General features: G+C 43.7%; 1 protein-coding gene across 8 annotated transcripts in view; it reads right to left on the reverse strand.

Annotated features, from left to right (window-relative positions):
• Positions 1–12,834, reverse strand: part of LOC133449012 (son of sevenless homolog 1-like) — a 211,294-nt gene that overhangs the window by 157,624 nt on the left and 40,836 nt on the right. The window lies entirely within an intron of this gene.

A 12,834-nucleotide genomic window follows, 5' to 3' on the forward strand; every position in this document is an offset into this window, starting at 1 on the left:
CCAGGCAACTGTGCCACTAAATTTCACGGAGACTGAGATTGAGATGTTGTGGATGAGGTGGAGGACAGGAAAACCACATTATTTGGTGGTCACAGTAAAAGTAGGAAAAGTATATAAGTAGTATAAAATAAAGCGAGTGAGTGGCCGGGGCGGGCTCTGTCTCTCCGGGCGGGCTGGCCCCCTGCCGGGTGGGGGTCGTTGGCCTGAAGGGTGAGGGCCTCCTGGACCGGGTGGCCGGGGATTGCCTGGGTCGTGGCTGCTTCTTCCCGCGCCGTGGGGGCCCCGCCCGCAGGCCATGCCATTACTTGGCATGCCCATAATAATAATAATAATAATAATAATAATCACAAAAAGTCAACAATATAACACACATAACATGGCATATGCATTCACAATAAAAATGACGATAAAACCCGTACTGGGGAAATGGATGGTTTGTGAACTAAAGTGCTGTAGTGCTATGTTGTATCTGCTGTAAAACATGATAAATAGTAATAAATAGTTAAATAGTTGAACATTACAGTACTGTCAGTACATGAGTATGGTACATGCAAAATAAAATAAGTGGGGGAAAAAAAAAAAAAAGGGGGGGCAGGGGGGACTGTACGGGGTGTGTAGATGAGGTTTGAGATTGCAGCAATGCAGAGTCCGGTGCTTAATTATTGTTATAATTGTGACTAGTTGTGGTTGTTATATTGTGAGTTAACTAATTGATAAGCAGTGGAGGAGGAACCAGGCAGTCATAACTACGAAATGATGATAGATAGAAATTAGTCATAAGGAAGAGGGGAAAAAAAAAATACAAATGTATTATATACATAAGTCTTCGTCTTTGAGTGCAAAATACATTTTGAAAACCCCCAAATTTTCAAATTGTGCGGCCCTCTCCATACAGTCCTTTTGCAGATGTGGCCCCCGGCCGAATCTAGTTGAAGACCCCTGGCGTAGGCTCTGTGTCGTTTTGAAGCGGAACCATAATTTAGGCTTACGAGCACGCGTAAAGGTTTCACGCGCGCGTAAAACTCATATATATATATATATTTTAAAAAATCTGAGTCCCTTTAGGGGCTACGTAGAGTGGCCCGGCACTCATTTGTTCTGTCCTCAGTCACTCTACGGTTGGAAGCGGCCGGTGGGTACGATAGTACAGCGGCATATCCCCCAAAACAAGAAGTATTGTGCACTTTTTTTTTTCAGATCTGACCCCTGAGGCCCGGGAGAGGTCAAATTCAAAATGGCCGCCAAGAATATTGAAAAATGCTTTGGAACTTTGGAACCAAGCGCAGTAGAAGAACATTTAAGGTGTCATTTCCTACTGATTTTTGGGTGCCCAGTCAGCTGGTGATACCCTTGAGACCAATAGAATTCAAGAAAATGCATTTTATTTAAGGTCAAGGTAAAAAAAAAAAAAATGTTTAAAACGCAATAAATATGTATTTGTATCCATGTGCCCCAAAATAATTTAAAGGATATCACCTATCTTGATAGCTACAAGTAATGATTCCTAAAGCCAAACTCTTGCATGCTAGCTATTTAGTGGTTAGCCAATTAGCTCAACAACCAGTCTCCAACAGCCTTGAAATGTAGTCTGGGTCTTTATAAGTATCAAGTATCATGCAGAGTTCATGTCAGGACATTTTGTAGTACACAAAACCACCAACAAATTCTCTGCTATGGCTATCGACCAGTGCCATGAACAGAATAATGCTATGGTGAAAGGTTCTGGAGGGGCAATTGGATTGACTGGGAATCCAGGAGCACTGAGACGCTGGATGGTAGCTGGGCAAGAGATCGCAAGGATCACTAATGAGTTTGAAGAACAGGCAACAAAGCAACAGTGTGAACCTAGTGACTCGAGACACCATGAGCAGCAACCTGCAGTACAAGTAACATTCCTGAAGGAGGTCCAAGCGCTCGTAACAGTGCTGGAAGAGATGGGGAATCCCTTTCTAGAACACAGCCAGGATCGTCTAGTCATTGACACAAGAGACATTGTGGATACCCAAATAGCTGACACTGTAAGAGGAATTGCTACCCTTGGTGAGGAGCAGTACACTAAGTTTGTGACTGAAAGGCTGGATAAGTGTACAACACCTATCACACATCCTCTTCCAAAGAACAAGTTGCCACTGTTCAGCAGGCCACCTGTCAAGGTCAAGTCAAAAGAGAAGGCACAACTTGCTGCACTGAAGAGTGTCTGTGGTCTTTTTTCAAGGATGTACATCTCGTGTCAAACAAGAGATGGCGACATCAACAATTTATTTTCCCATGAAAACCAGGCAGCACCCCCAGCTCTGTCAAGTGGAGGAAAACTTCGGCTTGGGGTTAAAGCTGATCTGCTTCGATGTCTGGAGTCAAATCTGCCCGAAAACAAGAGTGTCCCCGTGGCTGATGCAGTTATTTTAGATGGTGCAGCTGTGGTTCAAATGCTGAATCCAAATACATCAAGAACATTCCAAGAGTATGGTGAAACTGTTTTTGCACCATACATCTCTGCTCAACTTGATGTAAGCTACCGTGTTGACCTTGTTTGGGATGTATACTTATCTGCCTGTCTGAAAGCCTCAACAGGGCAGAAAAGGGGGAAGGGCATGAGGAGAAGAGTGGCATCCCTTAATGCGATGCCCAAGAACTGGAAGGACTTCCTTCGATGCAATGACAACAAAACAGAGTTGTTTTCTTTCCTGACATGAGAAGCCATTCGCCTGCCTGTTGCACAGGGCAAGGAACTGTAAGCAACTGATGGAACTGGAGTGCTCTGCTCTCTTACTGACTCATGTGTGGCCTGCCTTGCCCCATGCCTGCAAGAGGAGGCTGACACTCGGCTACTTCTGCACGCGGCAGATGCTGTGCAGAAGGGTTGTAAGAAGGTGACCATACGTACAGTTGATACAGACGTGGTTGTATTGGCAGTGTCTTCTTTCAGCACAATAGCTCCTGATGAGCTGTGGGTTGCCTTTGGTGTTGGACCGAGCTTCAGGTACATTCCTATTCACCAAATTGTTCGCACAATGACTCCTGCCAAGTGCCTGACTCTCCCCGTCTTTCATGCTTTCACTGGGTGTGACACTGTGTCTGCATTTGCTGGCCGAGGAAAGAAGACAGCCTGGGAGACTTGGAATTCTTTCCCAGAGGTCACTGATGCTCTGCAGGAACTCCTGGCCATGCCAAGTGAGGTCAGTGAAGGATCAAGGTCACTGATCGAACGATTTGTGGTGCTGATGTACGACCGAACCAGAGCATGCATGGAGGTATACGATGCCAGGAAATATCTTTTCTCCCAGAAGTCCAGGACTTTGGAGAAAATCCCTCCAACCCAGGCAGCCCTCAAGGAGCACATCAAGAGGACTTGCTTTCAGGCCAACCTATGGAACCAGTCACTGGTCTTGGATCCAAACATCCCAGACCCATCTGACTGGGGTTGGAGAAAAGAATCCACTGGGTGGCAGCCATTCTGGACAGCTCTCCCTGAAGCATCAAAATCTTGCCATGAGCTGATCCGGTGTAACTGCCGCAAAAGGGTGCACTGGACGGTGCACATGTGTCAAAGCTGCACTTGCGTGTACTGATCTCTGTTTTTGTTCGGGAGATTGTGTTAGGGTTTAGTCCTTCATGACTAAGAAATTTGATTTCCATTATGTGATCCATTATTGATTGTTTGTTTGATTGTTATGCAACCTTACAGTAGGTTTTATGACAGGTGCTGTATTAATATAAGTTATTATAATAATTCTTGTCATCATAAAAAAAAAAAAATCACTTGTTACTTTCATTATTTGGGAAATAAACCACCTTTCTCCGTCTTTCGCCTCCCTTTGTCTGGATAAATTGACCTTGACATTGATCTGAAGGCTTTTTGTTGAATTCTATTTGTCTCAAAAGTATCACCAACTGAATGGGCACCTAGAAATTAGTGGGAAATGACATCTTAAATGTTCTTCTACTGCGCTTGGTTCTGAAGTTAAGCATTTTTCAATATTTTTGGCGGCCATTTTGAATTTGACCTCTCCAGGGCCTCAGGGGTCAGATCTGACTGTCCTCCACATCTGAAAATAAACCTCATGGTATCATCTAACAGTGGTAGAAGTTTCATGCTTTTTTCAAAAAGTGCACAGTTTTTTGGTAATCCGCTGTACTACGAGGAGGTTCCCGGCAATGTATTTTGGACTAAATACTTTACTGGATTGGATCGACTGGACCTTTCTGAATGTAACCAGACCATTTTTGTGGGAATATTTTTGATCAGACGAGTACTATGAGGCTGCATTGGTGAGTTGCTTCAATTGCATAAATGTTTGTTTGTGGTGTGACACAGGCATTGATTTGTACCTGCTGCTATGAATATATCCTGAAATGGTTTGCATCAGTGGAATCACAAGAATCTTAGCTTTCCAAAGATATGTCGCATGAGTACCTCACGTAACATATGCGGGCCGTCAGAGTGGCAGCGGGTTAAAGCGGTTAGCGTTGATTGTGTTTACTGTTATTTGCTTTGCATATTACTGTGTAACGTGCCGGCGGTCTCTAATGCAGACCGACGGTAGTTACGTTTGTTAAGTGTTCCCTCACTGCTGAAGCGGCTCATGCTCCTGTTTCCCGAACGATAAAGGTACCGGCAGTGAGAGATCACCCCAGTTTCAAAGCTGTTGGCGTGATTATGTCTGCATTGTCATTTTTGCTTATTCTTGTGTAGCCTACGTGTGTATTATACTGTGACTGTTTTCATTTCCTACTCACTAACCCACACGGACATGTTATCACCTAGACCGTCAGGCCTCCGATACTTTCAGTAGCCTGGGTGGAGAAACCTTCCCCGTAGTTTTGAAAAGCGCGCAACTCAGTCACCACGTGACTTTGTCAGCCATCTTTCCTTTTTGCCTCACCACATGTATGAACAGCCATCGTGACATTGTCCTCCATTTTGTTTGGGTCCACGTGACGTTGTCCACCATTTTCCTTTTGGTCTACGTAACGTTGTCCACCATTTTCCTTTTGGTCTACGTAACGTTGTCAGCCACATTTCTTTTGGTACACGTGACGTGGTCCGCAGGGGCGTCGCCAGGTGTAATCCCTTATGGGTTCTGAGCCCAAAGGGGCCCCTGCGTAGCGGAGGCCAAAATTTTTGGGATCTTACGGGTCGGATTGGTTAACTTTGCATGACTTTAAGTCGTTTAGAAACAGATTGACAGCACCAAGCAGCTTCAATGATTATAACAAAAAAGACCATTCCAGATCAGCAGATGAATGCATAGCACAGGATAATAATAACTGCAGGGTGGTGAATAGTGCAACAGGGCAAAGCTCTGTGTATTCCCCTATTCAATTTTAGACAATATAAGGAGTAAAAACTGAATGAGAAACGAGAAAGCCAAAGAAAGTGTCATGACAACAATTATAATTATTATCCTCCTCATTTTATTGCTGCATTCAGCAAAATACCAATGACCTCCAAGTTCCAACTCACTGCATCATATAGGGCTAAACAAAAATCCATCTCAGACTGGTATTTTATACAAAATGGCAAAATAAATAAATACAATAAATAAGAAAAAACACATGACTGACCAACATGGCAGCATATAAATAAAATTCACATTAAACATTCCCAACTCAGTCCCAATACAAAGACATACTCAATAAAATTACAATAAAACTACTTAAGGTGCCATTACAATGGCTTTTTCTATCTTTTCGTTTCTGTGCTCCTGATTTCTTCTGTTTTGTTTTAGCCTCCGCCAGTGGTGGAGCGTGGGTTTCAGCACAGAGGGGGCGGAGCATTCTCAATGACCCCTTATGATAATTATTTTACTATTCAACAACTTAAAGATAACGGACACCTCATCATACCCAGCAAACAACACAAATGCTCACGTTTACTGAGCCAAGCAAGCCTAGGTGCCACAAACCAGTTCACACACACACACACACACACACACACACACACACGCAGCCTGACAGCCGTCAATCTGACAGCATCGCTGTCCTTGGTGCTGGGGTGACGGTGACGGTGAGTTTGGGTGTGAGCCAAACCATCTTTAATATAACTTAAAACATAAAATGTAAACTACAATTACACAATCTTTTCAGATAGAATATAGACACAATTGTCTATAAGCCATTAATGAGATCTATAAATAGAAAATAGACACGGCGGTCTAAACACAACAAAACGCATAGCCTATTAAAAATGTATCAACTGCACACAATATGCATTCAAATAGAAAAAAGACTCGGCGGTCTATTACAGTTGACAACAACACAAGGTACATTAAGGTGGTCAAGGCAATAACAACATTCTGATCATTATTTATGTGCTCACCGAATGCTGTCCCTGCGCTTGTTGCCGCTGCACCAATTCACAGACTCCGAACTCCAGAACATCATCCTCGGCTCCAACAATATATTCCAAGTAACGTGGAAAACAATGTAACGGCCGCTACAGCTAACACTAGCCTCCTCATCAGCCACCGGCGCCGTTACAAAATATGAGGTGAGCGGCGGACTGTCCGCCGCTCACCTCATATTTCCACCGCGGACAGGAAGCAACTAGCCTCTCCTTTCTCTCTTTTACCTTTCTTTTTAACGATCCAGACTGGTGCTTTTTCTTCTCCATTTTTCCTCTTTTAAAGTTCCCTCCAAAATGCCGCAGTCGCACATACAAGACGAGTTAGTTCAAATGTAAAAAAAACGAAGTTCCAGCCAATCAGGTTGGCTCACAGCCCTGATGCGTTCAGGACAGTTGTAAAGTAAGAATTAACCTACACTGGCCGCACAATGCACATGTTATCGTTATTATAACCTACAAATTTTAAGATTATATATGAACGAGGGCTTCCGGTTGGTGAGCAGAAGGAGTAGAGGTGTTTCGTGAGTGCTCCCGTGAGTGCCAAACTTTTTAAACCACCAAGCCCTCAAACTTTCAAACTTTTTCCTTTAAAAAGGATTCCCTGTTGCTGTTTTTCTTTTTTTTTGTCTCGAACGAGCCCACTTACCTCCGAGATGGCTTCGAAGAGCGGCAAGTCGGGCAAGAAGGACGACGCTGGCGCTGTCTTAACCCTGGCGGCCATTACCACGTTGCTGGAGGAACACCGCGCTGCCCTGGCCGCCGAGTTCAAAAATACTTTCAGTCAGCTCGACTCCAAACTCGACCAAACGCGGCTCGCGGTCGAGGACCATGGCCAACGTGTTTCGTCCCTTGAACTCGCCACAGAAGACCTCAGCCAGCGAGTTACGGATCTTGAAGGCATCTGCTCGACTCTACGGGATGATAATGCTCGGCTGAAGGCTAAGGTGGTGGATTTGGAAAGCCGAAGCAGAAGGCAGAACATCCGTATCCTGGGCTTACCGGAGTCGACCGAGAGCGCGTCTCCGGCGGCTTTCTTCTCCAAGCTGCTGTGTGAGGTGTTCGGGAACGATACGCTGCCGTCACCGCCAGAGATAGACAGAGCGCACCGCTCGCTCGCCGCCAAGCCGGCCCTGGGACAGAGACCGCGTCCGGTCATCATCCGCCTTCACCGGTACCAGACGAAAGATATCCTCGTGAGGGAAGCGCGCCGGAGAGGAAAGTTGGAATATCGCGGCCAGCCCATCCGGATATTGGAGGATTACAGCCCCGAAGTTGCCAGCCAACGAGCGGAATACAGCGGAGTCATGTCGGAGCTCTACCAGCTGGGTCTGAGGCCGGCTCTGCTCTTCCCCGCCCGGCTCCGGCTCACGCTGTCCGGGGGGGCCAGGAAGTGGATCGGCTCCGTGGATGAGGCGCGCAAATTCATCACGAGTCGCAGCAAAGCTTCAAACCCGCCGTAACGGGACTGTTGGAGGCTGTCACGGCTCCGCCTGCAGCCCGGTGCGGCTCACTGACGCTCACGGACTGACTTTTTTTTCTCTCTCTTTTTTTTTTTACGTGAGTCACATTATTCCTGAGGGGAGGGTGAGTAACCCCGCGACAACCAGTATTTTCTCTGTTGTTAGTTGGACTGCCCCTTTGCAAATATTATTAATTTGCAGTTATTTTTGGCTATTTGAGGGAAGGGGAAAAATAAGTGGTGAAGAGGGAGAGAAAAAAAAAAAAAAAAAAAAAAAAAAAAAAAAAAAAAAAAAAGCTTTTCCGATTTACCTATAAGTTTTGTAATAATTGTAAGCTGTTAACCTTACTTTTACGCTGCTTAAGTCGGACGTTTTATATTTTATATATTTTTTTTTTTGTCATTTACTTTTTATTGGTTTTGATTTTACATGTACATAAACAAAAAACAAACAATCAACATGAAGACCTATAAATCCGAACAAATATCAAGGGGAAAGCAAAAGCATACATAAGGGGACTGGTAAACACCTCCAGAAAAAGGAAAAAAGTACGTACTTAAAAAAAAATAAATAAAAAATTCTGATAATCCAGTCTGGAATTACCTGAAGTCCGGTCTTGTGGTAGTGACATATGTAATCCACTTTTGCCAATTATCATTAAATGCCTCTTTTTGTGTTCTTAAATTAAAAGTAATTCTTTCCATTACATAGATGCTGTACACAATATCAATCCATTCATCGACACTAGGTGTCTCCCTCTTCAGCCATTTCTTTGTTATTGATTTCTTACAAGCCACCAGTAATATTCTCAATAAATATTTATCTTTATTCCTCCATTCCAGTTCCTCTATATCCATCAAGTAAAACAAACTAAAGCCGAAAGTTATTTCTGTTGAAAACACAGTCTCAAAAAAAAAACCCAAACAGGCTAGGGGGCCGCGTGTTGGCTGCAAACATTCAGCACGCGGTTCTGTCGGCTCCACGGGAGTGACTATTTTCTGGCCACACCCACACTCCCAGCTCGGGCCCGGAGTCTTCTTCTCCACCTGTGGAGCCAGCCGCTCACAGCACTGCCCCCCTCTCCAGCTTCCCCCACAGGTCACAGTCACCACTGCCACCCCCACCAGATAATTCCTCCATAAAACCAGCTACATCTGGCGCCACCAACACACCCGATCCTCAACCAATTCATCCCCTGGTCACCACCCGTTTTCCCCGTCAGATCCACAGACCCACTGGTTTTAACAGAGACAATCTTGTTTTTATCAACCCGGTACGTTGTGGTCGTGAGCGCACGTTCAACACAGACATTAACTTGGCTGTGTTGAACGTGCGCTCTCTTTTAAACAAAACCTTTATTTTAAATGATCTTATTGTACATCATAAACTTGATGGTATTCTTTTAACAGAGACATGGCTTGGCACGGACGCTGCATTTTCCCTCATCCAGGCTTCTCCACCAAATTTTAATTTTTTATTTACTACACGGGGTGTTAGAAAGGGAGGCGGCACAGCTTCAATTTTTAAAAACATATTAGCTACAAAGGAGGTCTCTTTTAACAACTACTCCTCATTTGAACACCTTGCCTTTGTTTTTAGCAGTCCTCCTATTCTTTGTTTAACTGTTTATAGACCACCCCATCACTCCACTGTTTTTATCAGTGAATTTTCAGAGCTTTTATCAGTCATACATACCACTTACAACAGAATTTTAATAACTGGTGATTTTAATCTACACATTGACAATACCTCCGACCCACTGTCGAGAGAATTTTTAAACCTTTTAAACTGCATGGATTTTACCCAACATGTCACACAGCCGACTCACAACAGAGGACACACCCTGGACCTGGTCATAACCTATGGCCTGTCCACCGGTGTGTCCTCTGTTGTCGACCTGGCTGTGTCTGACCATTACTGCGTGTTTTTTAACATCACCAGTCTTAATCATCAGGAAGCCTCGATGAGAACGGTGAGGAAACGCTACCTAACTTCTGAAGTGGCTGCAAATTTTATTGAGATTTTAGAGAGCACTCCTGCTGATGTTTTACCTGCATCATGTGATTTTATTGTTGATAATTTTAACAGGAAACTAGAATCCACTCTGAACTCAGTTGCTCCACTTTTAACAAAAACCATAAAAACTAAGCCTACACCCCCATGGAGAACTGAGGAAGTCAAAAAATCAAAAAGAAAATGCAGGAGTGCTGAGAGAAGGTGGAGAAAAAGTAAACTTACAATACATTATCAAATATTTCGTGAACAACTCAAATCCTACAATAAAACCGTCAAACAGGCAAGGATAGCTCATTTCTCAAAACTCATTACAGACAATAAAAACAATCCTCGATTTCTTTTCTCCACCTTCGATCTTTTAACAAATGTACATTTTAAGAATTCCTCACAACCACCAACAGACAATCTTTGTGAGGATTTTGCAGACCACTTTGGAAGTAAAATTGACAACATTAGGTCCAGTCTTTTACCACATCAAAATGTCATTTTTAACACATCTGGACAGTTGCTTTTATCCGAGGAAACACTGGAGAGTTTTGCCCTGGTTGATGCGAGGACCCTTGGTCGAGTTTTCTCCCAGGTAAACCCAACAACCTGCCTTTTAGACCCCATTCCCACATCACTTTTAAAGACATTTTATGAATTCTTTGAGGAACATATTTTAAATATAGTAAATTACTCTCTTCAGACGGGTGTCTTCCCTGCCGCCTTTAAAATGGCGGTGGTGAAGCCCCTTCTGAAGAAGAGCAATTTAGATCACAGCATTTTTAATAACTACAGACCTGTATCCAACTTACCCTTTTTAAGTAAGATTTTAGAAAAGCTGGTTTTTAACCAAGTAAATTATTTTTTAATAAGAAACAATATTTCAGAGAAATTTCAGTCTGGCTTTAGGATGAACCACAGCACCGAGACAGCCCTTTTAAAGATTTTAAATGACATCAGGTGCAATTTAGATAACCGCAAACTGACAGTCTTGGTTCTACTGGATCTTAGTGCCGCCTTCGATACAGTAGACCATCACATTTTATTAAACAGACTGAAGCACCTGGTGGGCCTCTCTGGTACTGTTTTTAGCTGGTTCCGCTCCTATCTCACAGATCGATCTTTCTTTGTAAGTTTGGATACATGTTCCTCCAGAATGCATAAAATTAAGTGTGGGGTCCCCCAAGGGTCAATTTTAGGTCCGCTTCTTTTTAACCTTTACATGCTTCCCTTGGGGGACGTCATCAGGAGACACGGCATCAGCTTCCACAGCTACGCTGACGACACACAGCTGTACATCGCTGTGTCTCCTGATGACACAGGGCCACTTGATGCCCTTTTTAACTGTATTTTAGATATTAAGTCATGGATGGCAGATAATTTCCTACAGCTCAACCAGGACAAAACAGAGGTTTTAGTTATTGGTCCTGAAGGCCAGAGAGAGAAACTTTTACCAAAACTACAAGATTTTAAACCTTCGAAATGTGTAAAGAACCTGGGTGTTATTTTTGACTCTGAGCTCACTTTTATTCCACACATAAAGAATATTACGAAGATAGGTTTTTACCATCTTAAGAATATAGCCAGAGTCCGCCCGTTTCTCTCTCAGGCCAGCACGGAGGTGCTGATGCATGCTTTTATCTCATGTCGTTTAGATTATTGTAATGCCCTGCTCTCTGGTCTTCCTAAAAAGAGTATTAAGAACCTACAACTATTACAGAATTCAGCCGCTCGCGTGCTGACGAGGACCAGAGGGCGGGAGCACATTACACCTGTTTTAAAATCGCTGCATTGGCTCCCCGTCCGCTTCAGGATTGATTTTAAGGTTCTTTTACTGGTTTTTAAATGTCTTAACGGTCTTGGGCCATCTTATTTATCTGATCTGCTTTTACCGTATCAACCCTCACGGACCCTGAGGTCCTCTGGCACCGGCCTTTTAACCATTCCCCGAACCGCGACCAAAACCCACGGTGAGGCTGCATTCAGCCATTATGGCCCTTATTTATGGAACAGCCTGCCAGAGAACCTCAGGGCCGCAGAGAACATTGATACTTTTAAATGGAGGCTCAAGACACACCTTTTTAGCTTGGCTTTTATCTGATCACCTTTAATCCATTTGAGTGACTTTGTATTTTATGTTATTTATTATTCATCTTAAGTTTTGTATAGATTTTTCTAAAATTTTACACTTTTTAGGCATTTTTTACTTTCTTTTAATCTTTTAGTTTTTAGCTCCAGTGTTTCCTCAGGGGGGTCGTCCACACTGGGAGGTGTGCCTGCTCCGCCTATGGGGGTGTCGTCATGGGGGTCCCTCAGGCCTGGGTAGCTGGGGGAGGGACTCCACCTTCTGTGTGGGGTCTGTCCTGGTCTGTCCAGGTTGGGGGGGTCTCTGTGGCGATGCTCCTTGTGGTCGTGGCCGGTGGAGCCTCTCGGTGTGGACGGCCACCCATAGGTAGTGTTTTCCTCACCTGGATCGTTAGTGCTAAGCCATGTCACCAGTCCACTTATTGTGTGTGTGTGTGTGTGGGCGTGTGAGTGTATGCACATGTGTATGAGTGTGAGTGAGGGTGTGTATATGCGTGGGGGGTGGGGTCGTATGGGATGTTTTAAATTGTACTTTTGATTGTTATTTTATCTCTGTATGTAAAGCACCATGAGTTGCACTTACACTGCATGAGTTGGTGCTATATAAATAAATAAAGTTTAAGTTTAAGTTTAAGTTCAAGAATTTGATGTACTTGCAACCAAAATGGGGTTACAACAGGGCAACACCAGAATATGTGGTAGTGATTCGCCTCTTTGCTTCCACAACATCTCCAACAATCTGTCTGAGTAGAATATGATTTCTTCTGATATGGAGTGCAAAAGTAGCGGATCACATTTTTCCATGCATATTCTCTCCATAGTGGAGAATTTGTTGTTTTCCATTGTTGTTTAAAAATTTCCTTCCATTTCTCCTGAGAAATTGTGATATTGCTTTCAGATTCCCATCTTGATTTAACCTTAGCTGTATTTTCTTTGTTAGAT

Source organism: Cololabis saira, chromosome 1 (genome assembly GCF_033807715.1).
Source record: "Cololabis saira isolate AMF1-May2022 chromosome 1, fColSai1.1, whole genome shotgun sequence".
Taxonomy (NCBI): Eukaryota; Metazoa; Chordata; class Actinopteri; order Beloniformes; family Belonidae; genus Cololabis; species Cololabis saira.